The sequence below is a fragment of the Rhinopithecus roxellana genome, chromosome 21, assembly GCF_007565055.1.
Source record: "Rhinopithecus roxellana isolate Shanxi Qingling chromosome 21, ASM756505v1, whole genome shotgun sequence".
Taxonomy (NCBI): domain Eukaryota; kingdom Metazoa; phylum Chordata; class Mammalia; order Primates; family Cercopithecidae; genus Rhinopithecus; species Rhinopithecus roxellana.
This window is the reverse complement of record NC_044569.1, coordinates 47004795-47025017: the sequence shown is the minus strand read 5'-3', so window position 1 is coordinate 47025017 and position 20223 is coordinate 47004795. Positions and strand designations below refer to the sequence as shown.

General features: G+C 41.4%; 1 protein-coding gene across 3 annotated transcripts in view; it reads right to left on the bottom strand.

Moving 5' to 3' along the window:
- MRO (maestro) overlaps nt 1–216 on the bottom strand; it is a 31249-nt gene extending 31033 nt beyond the window's left edge. For 2 of the 3 annotated variants that reach the window (XM_010376780.2, XM_030925974.1), the window contains exon 1: nt 124–195. The gene's annotated coding sequence lies outside the window, so the exon portion shown is untranslated. Of the gene's footprint in view, nt 1–123 lie in introns of all 3 variants that reach the window. The other variant, XM_010376777.2, reaches the window with a different exon arrangement.
- Between the last annotated feature and the right edge of the window lie 20007 nt (nt 217–20223).

The window sequence follows — 20223 nt, the reverse complement described above, 5'->3', positions numbered from 1 at the left end:
TAGTGAACTTCTGTAAACATTTTTCAGTTGAACTGGTTAAGTCTTTAGCAATCAATCAACTGTGTTGAACTACAGTGTCTAGTAGAATCAGTTGAATCCTGAGACTGTTTTGTGCTGTCTTACCTGAGCTAGGCAATGAGGAGCACAGCATGGCTAGCTTCTCGCTCTGTGCTCATCCTGATGAAGGGTGAATATGAATCAGCCTAGAAACATCTCTGTCCTTTAAACAAGCTTGCAGTGAACAATAAACCACATTTTGTCCTTGAGGATGAAACATAGGCCAGATTAGAGTTTTATCACAAGAGAGAAATACATAATAAGGCCTCTGCTATCTGCCCCTGATAATTGCTAATGATACATTCTAAATGATGCAGTTTTGCAAGCTTCTAAGATTCTTACGTTTTGCAAGCTTCTAAGATTCTTACGTTACATTTCCTATTTGTGCAAGGGCCCAGTGAGAAAGCTATACATGCTTTATTGTGGAAGAGAACAGAATCAGTAAACAGCACCATGAGACGTCAAACCAATCCTGCAGACAACTGTTAAGAGCAGACAATCCTACTCTTAACACCTCAAAGTGTTCTTAGGCTATTTGTCATTTTCTCCTCTCAACCTTGGAAAGGGGGTCATTCTTGTGCTTCTTTGACATACAGGGAAACTTGGGGGAGTGGGGAAGAGTGAGTGGGGAACTTCCCCCAAAGTCTCAAAGCTAGGTGAAAGGGTTAGGATCTAAATGTTTGGCTTCCTCTTGAGCTTTGTCCAGCCAGAGTCATTCTATGGATTCTGCCTTTCACCTCTAAAGGCAGAATTCTTATTCCCATGGGCTTCCTTCCTGCCACTTTTTAAAAAATCTTTTCTCAACTTGTTTTCTTCTCTGCCCCCCCCCCACCTGCCTTGTTTCTATTTTAAGTTTGTTTTGAGCATTGCTTAACATATTCCTTCCTCTTGAACTAACCATAGTCTTAACATTCCACTGCTTATCCTTCAATTTTACACTTACAGTAGAATCCAGTCAAATCCCACAAAGCGACAAACATGTAGGCATTTATGATGAGAATCATGAGTGGTCATTTTTTGATGAGACTAGGAGTGATGTCAGGCACAATGTGACCAATAAAACAATAAATATATGCCCAACAGTGCTTTACCATGCCTGCTGCTGTCATAAAGATCCAGTCTATTACTGGAACTGTTGACTCTTCTTTGAGAGACTGGAGAAGACTCTAAGAGTAGAACCGTTTTTTTATATACCCCACAACAGACACATTACAACAATCCTGTCTTTGATCCTATAATACCAGCTTCCCACCACAACTCCATCACAGCATTACTGTACCTTTCCCATTATTGTTCATTTAATTTCTCCAGTAAAGAACAAAAGAACAGCCAGGCACAGGGGGTCACACCTGTAATCCCAACAATTTGGGAGGCGGCGGCGGGGGGGGGGGGGGCTGGTCACCTGAGGTCAAGAGTTCGAGACCAGCCTGGCCAACGTGGCAAAAGCTCATCTCTACTAAAAATGCAAAAATGAGCCAGGCGTGGTGGCATGCGCCTGTTGTCCCAGCTCCTGGGGAGGCTGAGGTGGGAGAATCACTTGAACATGAGAGAATCACTTGAACCCAGTAGAAGGAGGTTGCAATGAGCCAAGATCATGCCACTGCACTCCAGCCTGGACAACAGAGCAAGACTCTGTCTAGGAAAAAAAAAAAATAAGAAAAAAAGTAAACATTTTTATCAACATATATATGTTCAGGAACCAACTATGCAGGTTTCAGGTGCCCTGCAACTAGAGCAGATTATTTTCTCTCCTGCTGGCGTCCAATCCTTCAAGGAACTGTGCATTAGATCATTCCTAGAAAGGAAAGGAAAACAGGTAACAGCAAATTACCTGATTTTCTCATTGGGAATTTTTGGGGAGGTAGCTTTTGGCTATTCCTGTTCTCATTCTTTCTTACAACCTCAGGCAAATAAAAGTTGACCATGACTTAAAACAACACAGTATGCTTTAGATCTTAGAAGTCAAGCCCTATTGTCTGTTAAAAATCAATCTCTCTTGGTACAACCATTTTGGAAAGAAAGTTGACAATATTTTATCAAAAGTGCATGTGCATATGCCTCATATGCCTTCTTTTTTTTTTAAAGGCAGCTCCTGAGCAGCTAGGATTACAGGCATGCGCCACCACGCCTGGCTAATTTTTATATTTTTACTAGAGACAGGCTTTTGCCAAACTCCTGAGTTTGAGTTTCATCTCAAACTCCTGACCTCAGATGAGCCACATGCCTCGGCCTCCCAAAGTACAGGCGTGAGCCACCATGCCTGGCCGCATATGCCCTTTGACTCGGTTGTTCTGTTAATATTGATTTACCCAGGGCCATGGTGATTTTGTTCAAATTAGAATAAAGTATCTCCTTGTCAAGAGATTTTATGTCTATCTGCCAGAAAAGTATCATAATAACTATTTAAATTTATGAGGTCTACAAACCGAATGGTGCCCTCATAGAAAAGGCACTTTATGCAATGTACAACTTATGTCCTGTACGTAACGGCCCAGTGACCTCGTGAATTCATACAAAAGATGATATCGAGTTATATGTAAAAGAGTATCCATTGAAGGGTATTCTTTGTAACAGCAAAATAAATTATCACAAATGTCCACCAGCAGGGCACAGTGTACATAAATAGATTAGAATACCTTTATACAATAGAATACTAGGAAGCGTTACAAAAAGAATATGGGAAGATCTATACTGTACATACTGGTAATGAAAACATGTTCAAAGTTTATTAAATGAAACGAGCAAGGTTTAAAATAAAATATATTATAATTCAATGTTTGTACATTTCAAAAAGAAAAATGTGCTGGTACATAGCCCTTTTTTCTGAAAAGACACTTAAGAAATTATTAACAGGAACCTTCTAGGAAGAGAGTAATTGGGTGAAGAAGGAAGCTTTTAGTTCAAATGTTTACCTTTCTATATTATTTGAATTTTCTCACTGAAAGCATTTATTACTTTCATTTTTTTTTTTTTTTTTTTTTTTGAGATGGAGTTTTACTCTTGTCGCCTAGGCTGGAGTGATCTCAGCTCACTGCAACCTCTGGGTTCAAGCAATTCTCCTGCCTCAGCCTTCCGAGTAACTGGGATTACAGGCATGTGCCACCATGCCCGGCTAATTTTTCTGTTATTAGTAGAGATGGGGTTCCACCGTGTCGGCCAAGCTTGTATCGTACTCCTGATCTCAGGTGATCCGCCCACCTCGGCCTCCCAAAGTGCTGGGATTACAGGTGTCTCAAAAAAGCAAAACAAAACAAAAAAATAAAAACAAGTCTAAGAGGTGTTTTTTTTTTTAATTTCTGTGCACATGTCCCCAACAGAATACATGAAAAAATAGACTGCAGGGGTTTTTGATGTAGCAATGGGCCAAGGAAGGGAGGGAGGCGGGAGGCAGGTGGTGAAGGCTGGGTGCTGACCCAGGAGACAGACCCACTCTGCACCTCTGTTCTCTAGGGGCATTTCTACCTTACAATTCTTGCTTCTTTAAACAAACAGACACTATATTCATGTATCTATTGAACAGTGAATATATTTAATCATAGAAAAAAATATTATTAAGCTCACTTTTTTTTTTTTATTAATTCGGTCCTAGTGGAGTATGAATACAGTGCAGGCAGAGCTGCCCATCACTTAAAAACCCAGGGGCTGTTAGAAACCTACTGTCCTTCCTTGATTCTACCATACTAAGTAGTTGTAGAAGAATGACATTTGCTGCCTTTCTCATTTTGATGTCGGTCCCCAGATAAAGGAGAATTCTGGCTTTCTGTTTGTTTCTGAAATGTAAACCACCATTACGATAAAGTAAAGCTGAATTCATTATTATAAATTTTATGCTAAGAATATATTCTCTCAAATGATTTTTTTTTTCTTTCTTGAGACCAGTTCTCACTCTACACTCAGGCTGGAGTGCAGTGGTGCAATCATGGCTCACTGCAGCCTTGACCTTCCAGGCTCAAGCGACCCTCCTACCTCAGCCTCCCTAGTAGCTGGGACTACAGGCATGCACCACCGTGCCCAGCTATTTTTTAATTTTTTTGTGGAGACCGGGTCTTACCATGTTGCCCAGGCTGGTCTTAAACTCCAGGGCTAAAGTGATCTTCCAGCCTCAGTCTCTCAAAGTGCTAGGATTACAGGTGTGAGCCACTGCACCCGGCCTCAAATGAGTATTTACTTAGACTACACACACATTATTCCACAAAAACTGGGCAAAAAAAAAAAAGATTTTCTTTTGATTAGCAGAAATTACATTTAATGTAATTAAGTAACATAGCAACCTCAAACCTAAGAAAAGAGTGACATTTATATGTTTATTTTTAAGATGTAGTATTTGTATTAAATGACTTTTTAAATATTCCCTTCAGTAAAGGATGTCAGAGGAGAGCACTTTAACTGTTACAAATCTTACAAAACATTTTTCTGCTTTGCAGTTTTGCCTTTTGAATCATGTATTTGCCCCAATGTCAAGGCATCAGACCTTGAGTTTGATTACAACTTATACACATTTTGATCCAAAGTTATACACATTCCATTCTTCTACCCCTTGGAAAATGGCTTTTAAATACTGAACCCATTCCAGGCCAAGGTCTTCTCTTGACACATTAACACAACAAATACGTTTTTATTGCTGAATTTCTATTTGGAGACTGATTATTTAGAACTCCACTATTCATTTGTTTACCGCATTTGCCTTGGTTACCCTGACTGTGTCATTAAACAAATATTTATTCATTCAATAAACATTTATTGAGAATATTCTGGGTCTCAGTCTCTCTGCCCAGCACTAGAGCACGGGGAATAGACAGATAAATATACAATCGAAAAATGCCAGACACAGTGGCTCAAGCCTGTAATCCCAGCACTTTGGGAGGCTGAGGTAGGTGGATCACCTGAGGTAGGGAGTTGGAGACCGGTCTGCCAACGTGGGGAAACCCCATCTCTACTAAAAATAGAAAAATTATCCAGGCGTGGTGGCAGAGGCCGGTAATCCCAGCTACTCGGGAGGCTGAAGCAGGAGAATCACTTGAACCAAAAAGCAGAGGTTGCAGTAAACCAAGATCCCACCACTGCACCCCAGCCTGGACAACAGAGGGAGACTCTGTCTAAAAAAAAAAACAACTTTTTTTTGAAAAAACGATATGGTTCTCCCTGCCCTTAAAGAAGTTGCAAGCTGGGCTCTTCTGTCCAGTGTTCATCATGATGTTTGTTCTATACAATCAGGGGCAGGACTAAGGTGAGACCAGAAAGACATATGTCCTAGGAGAATTTTAGGAGGTGTATGCTCTCGGGGTTGTGCAGGGCTGCCAGTATCCTAACCCAGCCACATGGCTGCCCCACATCATATCCGCTTCCCTTCTGCTGTCCTCCTAGCTCAGGGATATCACAGACTCACTTTCATCACAGTCAGCTCCTTTCACTTCCTCGAAAATGTCTACATTTCATGTCTATTTTCTTTTCTTTTTTTTTTTTTTCAGATGGAGTCTTGCTCTTTCGCCCAGGCTGGAGTGCAGTGACGCGATCTCAGCTCACTGCAACCTCCACCTCCTGGCCACCGGCAATTCTCCTGCCTCAGCCTCCCGAGTAGCTGGGTTTACAGGCCCCCACCACCACACACAGCTAATTTTTGTATTTTTAGTAGAGACGGGGTTTCCCCATGTTGGCCAGGCTGGTCTCGAATTCCTGACCTCAGGATCCACCCATCTTGGCATCCCAAAGTGCTGGGATTGCAGGCGTGAGCCACCGCACCCAGCCTCTTGTCTATTTTCATGTCTAGGACTATGCGACCCTCTCTATTGCTCCCCTACTGCACCCCATTTAAGCATTTTTTCCAGGCCTTGTTTAAACCCCACAAGGAGCGTCCTCCCTAGATCTTACAGCCTGATCAATCTCTCCCCACGCCCTCTGCAATTCTGAGAAGGCCTTTACCACTAACCAATTTGTATTCAAATTACCACGTGGGAATCTCCTGCCCCTGGTCTGTGAGCCTGTGTAAAGCAAGGCCTGTGTTTCAGCTTTTGGGGGATCTGACTCCAAACCTATGGCCCCCAGCACAGTACTTGACACATGATAGGCTTTTAGCGAACTATTCCTTCATTTATCTGAGTCTTTAAAATCCTTATCACATTTTTAGTGTTTCTTTTCACTTTCATGGAAGCAAACTTTTGTTTGAGGCCTTCATAACACTTGAATTTGATTCTACAGAAGGAAGACAGGAATTATAATGAGTTAGCTTGTTAGAAAATGCATTTCTTATTTCCCAGCAACTAATTAAATGTAATAGTAGCTTAAGTAAAGAGACATTTTGTTCAGTACTACTATAATTTATGTGTGGTAAGATGTTAACTTGTTTATGACAATAGGCTTTCTCTGTGGTGCAAAAGATGGTCACTCATTGGGTGGGGGTCCCCACAGCAATTTATTGGGGGTAACACCACTATTCAATGAGTTATAGTTAATAAAGAATTATAGTGGCGACACTCTTCCAGTCAGGCAGCTCCTAATGTTAGCATGATCTCTTTACTGATGATGAAAATATGGCCTTACCCATCACCAAGGCACACATCATCGATGCAGGAAATTATTTCCAACTCCCCCCCCAAACATGTACCCCAAATGGTCATCTAAGGGTATAGTCAGGATACTTCATGAGATGGTGTGCTGAAAGAGTTAGTGGCCTGGGAGCCTTTGCAGAATTGCACTAATGGTCATGAAAGGGACTGATTTACCATAATGATTTCAGTGGCCCCCCTACCCTGGGCATTTGTGATGTTGATGGGGAATTAATTTAATAGCCAAAGCTTGGCTATGACCAGTCATTGGCAGTAGGGAGTAACCCTTCCCCCTTCCCTTTGCTGTTTCCTTGCAAGGACCTGCTATATGAGATGTTTGTCTTCATGGTGTCACTTGACAATGCAGCTTAGAGCTATAGCAATTTTGCTAAAATATTTTAGACAAGTAAACTCCAAATACTGAATGGAAAGCCCTTGTCTTTCTGGAAAGCTCTTAGCTAGAGCCCTTTGTGATGTTTTTCCTCCCTCCTCTCCCCACATCCAGCCATCATTCCTCTTCCACCTAAGATGTCTGGTAATTAGAAACAAAATGAGCTTCAGTTGCTAAAGTGGGGAGCAGGGGATTTCTAGTCCTTGGTGACTTTACTGCTGCAATCAAAATAGGCATTATCAACCAGAAAGCTTCCAACGCTGGAAGCTCCAGGGCATACCCAGGAGATGTGCTGTGGAGTGAGGCTAGGTTGTGGGCAGGGGGTAAATAAAGACAACACACACTGTTTAATCAATAAGCTTCCAGAAAGATGACATAAAGACAGAAACTCTGTAAAATCAATGAGATTTTAAAGTTACGTAATAAGAGTTGGTTGTTTTACAGGAAATACAAATGAAAAATCATTTTCTATTTTTTCTGCTTTCAAGTTTTGAATTTAGGGCTTTCTAAAAGTAGCCAGTCAGCTCTTTGAGGCTTGGGTTCCACAACCTGCAGGTCTGAACAAAAGAGAAAGTAATGAAGGGGAACGTATACCGATGTTATTCAGCATCAGGTGCTCTGGGGCCGCATTATTCATTTGAACTGGTAATGAGGGAAGGAAGAACCCACCTGCCCTCTGTCTTCCACGTTATCTTGAATATCAATTAGCAAGAAGATTTTCAGGCCAGGTGCAGGGGTTCATGCCTGTAATCCCAGTGCTTTCGGAGGCAAACGCAGGCAGATTACTTGAGTCCAGGAGTTCAAGACCAGTCTGGGCAACATGGCAAAACCCCATCTTTACAAAAAATGTTAAAATTAGCTGGGTGTGATGGTGCGTGCCGGCAGTCCCAGCTACTCAGGAGGCTGAGACAAGAGGATTGCTTGAGCCCAGGAGGTGGAGGTTGCATTGAGCTGAGATTGTGCCATTGCACTCCAGCTTGGGTGACAGAGAGAGACCTTAGAAGATTTGTGAAAATTCCAGAGTCTCGTGGCTTCAACCTCGAGCATATGTTTTTTGGTAATCCTGTCACTTCATTGGTTTGGGTTCAATAAACAATTTTATATATAGACACACACACACATATATATATATGTATAAATATATGTACATGTAAATGTGTGTGTGTGTATATATATGTGTGTGTGTGTATATATATATATATACACTTTTTTTTTGAGATGGAGTCTTGCTCTGTCACCCAGGCTAGAGTGCAGTGGTGAGCTCTTGGCTCACTGCAAGCTCTGCCTCTTGGGTTCAAGCGATTCTCCTGCCTCAGCCTCCTGAGTAGCTGGGATTACAGGCGTGTGCCAACGCACCTGGTCAATTTTTGTATTTTTCGCAGAAATGAGGTTTCGCCACGTTGGCCAGGCTGGTCTCAAATTCCTGAGCTCAAGTGATCCGCCCGCCTCAGACCCACAGAGTGGCTGGGATTACAGGCATGAGCCACCGCGCCCAGCCTTTAGAATATTTTCTGAATGCACATCTTGGGCATAATGTGGCCAAGGAGACCAAATAGATGAAAAATAAAACCCTACCCCTAAGAAGTTTATAGATTAATTAAGAAATCAAAACAAATTCTCCTGATTTTATTCTCTGTGCACTTCACATCATTTCACATCTAATCAATCTTCCTAGAATCCTCAAGAACTTTTTAAGTTCAGGCTCCTCATACAGATCTTCAAAGCTTTCTAAGCTCCGCCCCATTTTATCTTTCTAGCCTTATTTCCCCTGGCCGTGTCATCTGCACACGTTCCACTCCCCAGCCCCCAAGGCAGGGTCTCCCTGTCTCTCCAATACCATCTGCTTAGCTCGGCCTTCCTGTTATTGTTCATAAACCATCACCACAACAGTACAGATCAAGACGGCTTTATGTAAGCAATGGTTTTGGAGAATGAAAGACAATTTCAAAGATCTGTCGTGGTCTGAGCCAATTAGCTTCCATGTCTTCACTTTAGATACGCTCATCTTCATCCAAATAATAATCTTTTATATGTAATAAAAGTTAATTGACTCTCATAATTTTGAATATGTGGTAATTCAGACAAGGGTTAATTTGAAGTTTGACTTTTGCAACTGACAAAGAGCAGTAATTGGTATACAAACAAACTTGACGTGGGAAAGGTTTAAATGTCTTAAAAGATGTAAATTTTTAGCACCTTCAAGTATTTGAGGAATATCCTTTAGGAAAAAAAAAACTGGTGTACCAATAGAAACAAAGCTTATCTATTTACTAAAGGAAAATCCATGTAGATCGTAGAAACAAAGCTTATCTGTTTATGAAAGTAAGATTCACATAAGTAACCTACAAATATTTTATTAACTTAATTGAGATACTGTCCATACTTCAAAGTAATCAAAATGCTATTCCTTTACATATTAAATAATTTAACTTTTTTGTCAGGTTGCTTTCAATTTAGTGCAAGTGAAGAAGACATTGAGAAAGAAAAGAATATATATAGGAATACTTCTTATTTGAGGAATGGGACCCCTTTTAAATTATCAGGCCCAGAGACGCATTAAAATGAGACAGCAATTATGTCCTACTTCTTCCCACCCCCACCCAAGCTACGTAATTATCTCTCTTTTTTTTTTCTTTTTTTCTTTTGAGACAGAGTCTCCCTCTGTCACCCAGGTTGGAGTGCAGTGGTGCGATCTCGGTTCATTGCAACTTCTACCTCCCAGGTTCAAGGGATTCTTGTGCCTCAGCCTCCCAAGTAGCTGGGATTACAGGCACACACCTCCACGACCAGCTAATTTTTGTATTTTTAGTAGAGACAGGATTTCGCCATGTTGGCCAGGGAAAGGTTCAACTCCTGACCTCAAGTGATCCGCCCGCTTCAGTCCCCCAAAGTGCTGGGATTACAGGTGTGAGCCACTGCACCCGGCCTGTAATCATCTCTTGAAACTGCTTGCTATTGCCACAAGTAGCTATAAATTAACCTAGCAATGCCACACACAGGACACCATACCCATACCCTATAGTTCAACAATGTGTAGCCAATCTAATCCATGTTATTTGTTTAAACCAGTGAGAATTTCTGACAAACAACTTTATCAGTCCACTTTTTGTCCCCCAACTCTCCCTTTTTTTGGCCTTTGAAAACCTGCTTGTGACAAAAGGTTAATAGAGGACTCCCCAAGGCAAGTGTGCCCAGGGCAGTGGTCCTCAACCTTGGCCCAGATGAACTCCATTAATTTTGCCTCAGTTTTTTTTTTTTTTTCCTTTAGGCTCATAACATTATTCATTTGAAAGTCATTAAAATAATTCTCTAGACCCAATTTCTGGCTCTAAGATTTACTATGTGACTTTGGGCAAGTTATAGTAACGTGTCTAAGGCTCAGTGATCTTTTGTGAGATGGGGAGAAGCTCTTGTGAGGTTTGTGAAAACTGAGTGTAAAGATATCTGGTATTGAGCCCAGCCAGTGGTAGGCACTAAAGGAACATCAGTTTCTTTTTCCTTACCTACTTTTTCAGTGATTCTCAAAGGAAGTTCTATGTATATCTTTAGATTGATCCTTTAGTATTCCAGTTTTAATTGAATGAAAAGTAAATGAATTACTTTTTTAAAACCAAAATCCCCATATTGATATTTTATTTAGATAAATCCAATTGTTTTCCATCCTAGTAAGTTCTTTTTTTTTTTTTTTGAGATGGAGTTTCGCTCTTGCTGCCCAGGCTGGAGTGCAATGGCGCGATCTTGGCTCGCTGCAACCTCTGCCTCCTGGGTTCAAGCAATTCTCCTGCCTCAGCCTCCCGAGTAGCTGGGATTATAGGAGCCTGCCCCTATGCCCAGCTAATTTTTGTACTTTTAAAAGAGATGGGGTTTCACAATGTTGGCCAGGCTGGTCTGGTACTCCTAACCTCAGGTGATCCACCTGCCTCAGTCTCCCAAAGTGCTGGGATTACAGGTATGAACCACTGTGCCTAGTTCCTGGTAAGTTCTTTTGATAGGACTGAGATCTGGTCATTGATGTATTCCTACTGGCCGTATCAATTAGGAAGGTTTTAACTGCAATCAAGTACCAGGATACCTAACTCATAGAAGAATCTTGTTTTTGTTTTTATATATTTTCAGTTTTTTAACAGGACGCAGAAACCCAAACATGGGGGTCATTAGCATTGGTCGGCTGCTCAGGGGTGACATCAAAGATCTCCATTCTTTCCATCTTTTTACTTACTCTTCTGTCATCATTATGCCAAGTCTTCTGCCTTCTGTTTGTCTGCGATAGTTACCATGTCTGCAGGTATCATTCTACATTCAAGGTTGGATGAGTGGGAAAGAGCAACACTAACCACATTTTTTAATCAGAAAAGCCAAGTGTTTATGAGAAGTCCTTCAGCACACTTCCTCTTACATATTTTTGGCTACAACTAGCCACATGGGCACTTCCTTCCAATTGCAAAGAGAGGAAAGGAAATCAGATATTTAGCAAAAGGAAGATGGATAGCCATAATTTGCTTAAATTAATAATAAATGAGTCATCAACGAAACCACCTGGAACAAAATCAAGAATTTTTGCTGCTCAATGAATCTGTCATCTGAAAAATTTAAAGCATTCTTGGTCCTGGGTCTGCTATCCTCAGCTTTCATCGGGTATAGATATCTCAGATACACTTCCACAATTGAGATTAAACTTATATAAATCTCCAATTTTTTGATATGTTTGCTTTATCAACCAAAAAAAAAAAAAACCCTCTCTGTGAAAGCAGGAAGCTGGATTAGGTGATTTATTGAGATTTCTCACAGGTCAAAGACCTATGATGCAAAATTCAACATAAGAATGGCAAGGATCAGGAGGCTGAGGCAGGAGAATCACTTGAACCTGGGAGGTGGAGGTTGCAGTTAGCCAAGATCGCACCACTGCACTCCAGCCTGAGCAACAGAGGGAGACCCTGTCTCGAAGTAAAAACAGAAAAAAGAATGGCGAGGGTCCTATGTGTTCTTACATAAGTGTAAAAACACAATTACTATGCCTTTATCTGAACCTTATTCAACTTATGATGTGTAAGAATCCCAAGTTCTGTTTCAGAAAGTTCTCTTTCTCTTTTTGCAGCTCAATTTTCCTTCATAAGTAAACTAATCTGTACTTTTCGTTATTAATACCATTCCAAACAATTTGAACCAATTATCATTCAATTATTCTACAAACATTCACAAAGCACTTACTCTGTGCCTAGCACTGGGAATATAAAGACCCAGAAGAAACAATTTCTTGTCTGCAAGTTTATAATCTGGGAGGGAGAAAAAATTGTAAGCTAGTAATGTGTAAGAAATAGCACCTCATAGGTGTAACCACTTTTAAAACATATATAAAGGTGAGGGGGAATAACAAGGCAGGAGTGGTCAGTCCTTGATGGAGTGGAGTCAGAATTCTAAAAATCTGATTAACATCACAGACTTTCTCCAAAACCAGCATCTTCTGGATTGCTCCAACAGTGTCAGCTCTCACTGTAAAAAGGATCCGGTTTTGCCTAATATTGCAAATGAGATGTTTAGTTGGGAGTTGAAATCGTATTTTCAAGGGGTTTGTTCAGATGTGTTTTCTCTTGGTTAACAATCACACATGTTCTAAACTCTTTAATTAAGGATTCATAAATCGGGGGGTAGCATTTCTTTGTTTTCAGTGATGACACAGACATTCATCATCACCTACCATGCTGATCTCAAGTTTGTGGGAAGATAGCCAAAAGAAAAGGTATTGATTCCCTACTTTCCTTTGGGCTCAATGAGAAGTCACTCATTTTTTTTCCTTCTTGGTCACTGAGCTCCACTGACAGACACATTTGTATATGACACTGGTAAGTGAGTGAGCATCTACCATAATCACCAGCTTCTGTATTCATTTCCTCAACTTTTAGCCAGGTAAAGATGAGATTAGAAATTCAGTAACTTCATGTATCACCAGTGTCTTCCAAACTGCAGACTCTGACTCACGGATGGGTCATAAAATCCAATCAGTGGGTCTTCATTAGCATTTTTTTTTTTTTTTTTTTTGAGATGGAGTCTTGCTCTGTCACCAGGCTGGAGTGCAGTGGTACGATCTTGGCTCACTCCTACCTCCGTCTTCCAGGTTCAAGTGATTCTCCTGCCTCAGCCTCCTGAGTAGCTAGGACTCCAGGTGTGCACCACCATGCCCAGCTAATTTTTGTATTTTTAGTAGAAACGGGGTTTCACCATGTTGGCCAGGATGGTCCTGATCTCTTGACCTTGTGATCTGCCTACCTCGGCATCCCAAAGTGCTGGGGATTACAGGTGTGAGCCACCACACTGGCCTTAATCAGCTTAAAAAAAAATAGAAAAAAGAATAGAATAGAAAAATATCAGAATGCATTTCACCTAGTAAGATAAAAGTTAGATCATGAAATTTTTGTTGCAGGTCTGCGTGTGTGTGTGTGTGTGTGTGTGTATGAGTTACAACATAAAAGATACTTCTTACTACGTCACTGTCAAAAAATTAAGCCACAAAATCAGACACTAATTCCCATGAAGGCACTTATTAGCCATCTAGCAAGTATTTGTTGAATTAAACTGATTTGTATGTGTGCTTATATATCTACTCAACAAATACTTACTAAGACTGTGTACACAACATTGATCATTACAATCCCTCATTTAAATGTTGTGAAAATGTAGGACACCAACAGGCTGTCAGTTAGTCAGACTCAGTAAATGTTTTCTAGGAATAAATCATCCCACTTACCAGGACTGTTCCATAATTTTTAATCCAGCTTAACCCCCACCTGCAGTATAAAATAGATTTTGAGATATCTAAACGGGTATCCAGGAAAAGGAAAGCTATAAAAGCATCAGGTGCAATGGATTATCAGCAAACAAAACCTTCTGATCCTTATTAGTCTCAGGAACACAAGTCATGTCCTAGTTCAAACCCCTCTGTCTTAATCAGGGCAGGCTGGCACAGTGTCCTGTATCCCAGCTTAGATGATGTCACAGGTCCTGGCCCCCAGTGTTCCTTTTTCAGGCTTTGGGTGCTGAGCACTTACCTGTTCTGACTACATTGGGCCCCTCCCAAGCCAGCAGGGCTGCCACTGGAGGCTTCGCCCTCCCCGGAGGCCACATTCTTACCACCCCCTGGTGGGCACAGCTCCTCACTGTCCAAAGTCATCACAGTTCTCAGTGCCCAAGATGGGCCCCGAGGGTCTCACACCATGCCCGGAAGACTACCACTTGCCAGACCCAGGTCAAGCCCACAGATGCTCCACCAAATGCTCTTTCATCTCTTTTGTCTGCATGAAGTAGAGCCTCCTATAGATTCCAGAGTTCTCTGCCTGCCTTGGGCAGGGGAATCACGTTGGGGCAGGGGCATCAGGTGAAGAATGCACCAATGCCTAACACTCGCCTCTGACCTGCTCACAGCCTGGTAGTGTGATGCTCCACAGATACATCAGAGGTGGGGCAAGTTTCTTCTCCCCTCACCCTCCCTACACCAAAACAGAGAATACACCTGTCCCCATCAACAGGGAACTGGGGCTCTGTGATGTTCATTACCTCTACCACAGCGTTCAAGTGTTTTCTGAAGCAGGTGCTTATCATGCCCCTGTCCCTGCCTCCCAAAGGTCAGACATAGTCCTGTAATCTAAGCTCCATAGCCTCTGGGCTACCCTGGTGGAAGTCCAGCCTGAGTCAGTCAGATAAAGGGTGAGCACTTACTTCCACAGGAAGAAAACAACATCCTGAAAGTTATCTTTTCTTGTGTCCTGGACTGGATCTACCTGACACTGAAGCTTAGGGGATCTGTGGGTGTTCCTCTCTCCTGCTCTCAACCAAAGCCTTCGCCATGGGCTTGTTCTCCTTCCTTTTGTCTGAAATTCCCCAGGACCTGGAGCCCCGGGAACCAGGGCTATAGGACAGGCTGTCTCTGTTGCCTGCCCTTTGTGTGAGCTCATTCCTATTGCAGATTCAGGAAAGAGCATCACAGTCAGTGGGCAGCAAAGGGCTGTACTGGCTAAGGAAGCGTGACTGGCTCTTTCTTCCACCCCTTCCAAACCCTCCCTAGTGGTTTATCATTATGGATGCTGTTTGGTTTGTTTACAGAGTACAGCCCTTCAAGGGGCCACCAGATTCCTGTGGGGAGAGTTAGAGAGGGGAGGGTGTGAGTAGCTTTAGTAGGATGGGACGCAAGAGCCGCTACCCAGACAGAATCTGCAAAGGGCTCCATTTTGTTACCCTTGGTCCCAAATCCAAACATACCACCCACCAGTGTCTGTCTCTCAGAACAACCTAGAGTTCCAGAGCCCAATCACTGAAACTTTCTTAAGGAGATCCAGAGACAGAAGAGAACTTCTTGATCATCTCTTGTGATGTGAAATATCAGTTACTTTCCAGGATTTCCTTCTAATTAAAAAAATCCAGCAGGCAGCAATGAGTTTTGAGGCTGCCAGTTGTCTGGTTTGGGGTACTGCAGCAAAATGGTTAAAAACTTGCTCTTGGAATGAGATCTGGTATCAAATCCCAGCTTTGCCACTTGCCAGATAACTCTTGAAGCCTCAGTCTCCCTGATTATAAAATAGGAACAACACCACAGCCTACCTCATCAGGCTGTTATGAGGATTGATTAAGAGAACTTTGTTAAGCTCCAAGTATAGTATCTGGCACACAGGAAGCACTCAATAAATGTTAACTATTGTTACTGTTATTATTGGCAATTACAAGAATTAGTGAAAAGAGCAGAACAAGGTAATTAAGACTAAGACAAACCATATAGCATCTACAAAGCTACATTCTTACTTCAAAGTAAAAACAAAATTGGTTCTATTTCAGTGTATTCTACTTGTTTGCTTGTCCACTTGACAATGCATTAGATACACAGAATGTGGTATAGTGGAAAGAATATGGACTCTAGTGTCAGAATTGTGCTTAAATCCCTTTCTTCTACTTCTTGAGAGATTTGGACAAATTTTTTAAGCTCTCTGAAACTTAGTTTACTCATCTACAAAATGGGAATATCAATTATAGCTTGCAGGGTTGTCCTAAGGATTAAAAAGCCTCTCCTTCCGTCTCCATCCCCTGTAGGCTGGCAGCTTCTCTCATGTGCACAAACAGCATTCTTGGCCTTCTCCATGGGAGCCCTTATCACATTGGACCATATTGTCCCCTCCACTAGAGTGTACACTTCTTTTTTTTGAGACGGAGTCTTGCTCTGTCGCCCAGGCTGGAGTGCAGTGACGCTATCTCAGCTCACTGCAACCTCTGCCTCCCGGGTTCAAGCGATTCTCCTGCCTCAGCCTCCCAAGGAGCTGAGACTATAGGAATGAACCACCATGCCAAGCTAATTTTGGTATTTTTAGTAGAGATAGAGTTTCACCATGTTGGCCAGGCTGGTCTGACTTCAAGTGATCCACCCCCCTCAGCCTCCCAAAGTGCTGGGATTATAGGCATGAGCCACCTCGCCCGGTCAAGTGTACACTTCTTAATTGAAATGAGTCTGCTTGTTTTCAATCCCCAGCATGTAGTGCAGTCCTTGGACACAGCATATGTTCAATAAAAGCTTGCTGAATGAAAAAATAACTGAAAATGGCAGAAAAAATAGATTTTGTAGGAAAAATAAAATTCCTGTATTATATATATTCTAGGGAAGAGTGTTAGCAGCTATAACATAGCTGTGTTCCATGTTGAATTTTTTTTCTTTTTTCTTTCTTTCTTTTATTTTTTTCTTTTTCTTTTTTGCTGTAGTAGATGTAATTTGATTTGGGTGCTGTTCAAATCTTCATAATAAGTGGTGTTACATCTCATCTCACCATACCCCCATGTCCTCTGAGCTCTGTATTAGCTAATCTTGCTTCTAAATATTCCTCTGAATGGAAATCTTTTCTTATGTTATCATTACACAAACAACACATGGTCACAAAAAGTCTCAAGTACAGATAAACTAAACAAAAAAGAAACCTAAAACAAATTCTACCATCAAATAATTACTGTTAACATTTTGGATGCAGCCTTCTAAGTTTTCTTTTAACACAGACTTGAGATATAATTCACACACTGTATTAGTTAGCTAGGTCCATATGTTAGTCAGGGTTATCCAGAGAAACAGAACCAAGAAAATGTGTATTGAGAGAGAGAGAGAGAGAGAGGAAGAAATATATATTTTAAGGAATTGGCTTACACGATTTTGTATATGCAAGTTCAAAATCTGCTGACAGGCTGGAGACCCAGGGAAGAGTTGCAGTTCAAGTTCAAAGGCAGTCTGCAGAATTTCTTCTTATTCAGGGGAGGTCGGTTCTTATTTTCTTAAGGACTTCAACAGATTGGATAAGATTCAACCACACTTTGGAGGGTCATCGGCTTTACTCAAAGTCCATTGATTAAATGTTAATCTCATTCAACAAACACCTTCACAGAAACATCCAGAATAAGGTTTGACTAAATATCTAAATACTATGACCCAGCTAAGTTGACAGATAAAATTGATTATCACAGACTCCCACAACAAAGTACCACAGACAGGGTGGTTTAAACAACAGAATTTTATTTTCCACAATTCTGGAGGCTAGATACTGGAGATCAAGGTGTTCATACGGTTGGTTTCTTCTGAAGCCTCTCTCTTTGGCTTGAGTCTTTTCCCTGTGTCTTCAAATGGTCTTACCTCTGTCTGTTTCCTAATCTTCTTCTCTTCTTGTAAAGAAGCCTGTCATATTAGATTAGGGCCTAATGACCTCATTTAACTTAATTAACTCTTTAAAGACTCTATCTTCAAATACAGTCACATTTTGAAGTACTGGGTGTTAGGACTTCAACATATGAATTTGGGGAACCCGTGTCAGCCCATAACACTTACTGTACAATTAAATGTTTTTAACATTGAAGAAGGAGGATCACAGCTCTATTTATAATTGAGGAAACTGAGGCCTGGAGATTAGTCCAAGGCTACACAGTTAGAGTCCAGCAGAGGAAAACCACATGGCTTCCTTCAGGGGGAAATTTGAGATACTCAGTCACTTGCTCAGTTGTATTTTTTTATTTTATTTTATTTTTTTTTTGGAAACAGGGTCTCACTCCTATTGCCCAGGCTGCAGTACAGTGGCATGATCTGAGCTCACTACAGCCTTGACTTCTCAAGCTCTGGTGATTCTCCCACCTCAGCTTCCTCAGTACCTGGGACTACAGGTATGCACACCCACACCTGGCTAACTTTTTGTATTTTTAGTAGAGATGGGGTTTTGTCATGTTGGCCAGGCTGGTCTTGAACTCCTGGGCTGAAGTGATCTGCCCACCTCAGCCTCTCAGAGTGCTGGGATTACAGGTGTGAGCCACTGTGTTTGGCTTGTACTGTTTTTTCAAGTGTCAAGATAAGAATTAACATCCCCAGGAATTTTTCCAGCTATGTAATATAAATTACACTTGTATAATTTTGCCATGGCATATCCCATAGACATACCAACTGTATGATTTGTGCTGCTACATATTTGCTGCTTCTCTCTGGTTCATCAGCATGTTACAGTCATATCCTTCAGTGTCCTATTTATTACCCCTTGGTTGTATGTACAAATCACCCTTCTCAGCTGGTGGAGAGCTATCCAAATCAAAGCATTAGCTTTTCACCCATATACATAAAGTTAGCTCCTAACATGAATATCAGGAAAGAACCATAATATTAATTGTTCAGAAATGCCCCAACATTATCCTCACTTGGAAGAGACAAGCCAGTTAGTTTTATTTGCATTATTTAAAAAGGACAATGTGAAATGTCAAGGTAAATTATGAAACGGGTTATGTAACTTTTTAATTAAAACACAAAAAAAACAGAAGGGGAGAATTTCCTTCCTAGTTATGTGCATCCTTACTGGTTACTCTGACTTTTCGTTACTTATTTACTAAAGTGACTTCAAGGACAGCATTCGGCAGTCACTCACAAAACTCTAGCCCCAGAGTTTTCAAGCAATATCACTGTACATTTTGAAGACACCCACCCCGGTATACTACCGTTTTAATAGAACAAATAAATAAAGTTGTTCTTGAGTGGGGTTTCCCAAAGAAAGCATTGTAGGACACAAAGATTACAAGGGATTGAAAATGCTATTCACAATTTTGTATGACAGGGTAGGTGCTGGTAAAAAAGAAAGCAGGCTAATGTATTTTTGATGGAACCTAGTTTACTGGATTTAAGGGCCTCAAAAGTTAGCAACAATATATTCTGCATTGTTATAAACACAACTGTGTATTGTTTGTCCTCTCTGTAATTATATCAGAACAACCCTAACATCAAAGGGTTGCAGAATTACATAGCAAACCCAGAATAGCCTGTGGTTTGGAAGCTGAATAGAGAGCTCAATTACCCAGATCAAATATCTACCGGTGATATCAGTTTAGGGCCACACTCTGGCTTTGCTTTGTGGTGCGAGGATATTCCAGGCCTAAAATCTGGCAACAGGCCACTACTTCTTGGGGCAAAAGTCATAGGCTGCTCAAAGTTGTTGCTCTTGTCCCATTCCAATTTATTCCACTTCCAGCTTGACAAGCCAGTCCACACCCAAATTTCCAGCTCTTCAGGTTCAATAATAGAACCAGACGGCCAGGCATGGTGGTTCACGCCTGTAATCCCAGCACTTTGGGAGGTCGAGGCAGGTGGATCACCTGAGGTCAGGAGTTCAAGACCACCCTGAGCAACATGGTGAAACCCCGTCTCTACTAAAAATACAAAAATTAGTCAGGCGTGGTGGCATGCGCCTGTAATCTCAGGTATTCGGGAGGCCGAGGCACAAGAATCACTTGAGCCCGGGAGGCAGAGGTTTCAGTGAGCCGAGATCATGCCACTGCACTCCCACCTGGGCAACAGAGCAAGCCTCCATCTCAAAAAAAGAATAGAACCAGAGATGTGAACCTTTGTCATTCTAGACAAAAACGTGGGTGCTACACAGGTGTATGCATCTGCCTATTTGCTACACTCACCTCCCAAAACAGAAACACGAACCTTGTCGCTTCCTCACATAGGCAGCTACGAAGAATAACCTAAGCCAATTAAGATTGTTTTTTGCTTATCTACGATGTAATTATCTATTAATAATAAAATTAAAAAGCTACCTGTATTAGAGTTCTCCAGAGAAACAGAACCAACTGTTCTGTTGGTAGGACAGTTGATAGATAGATAGATAGATAGATAGATAGATAGATAGATAGATAGATAGATAGATAGACAGACAGACAGATAGACTCTTTCTTGCAACCTCTGCCTCC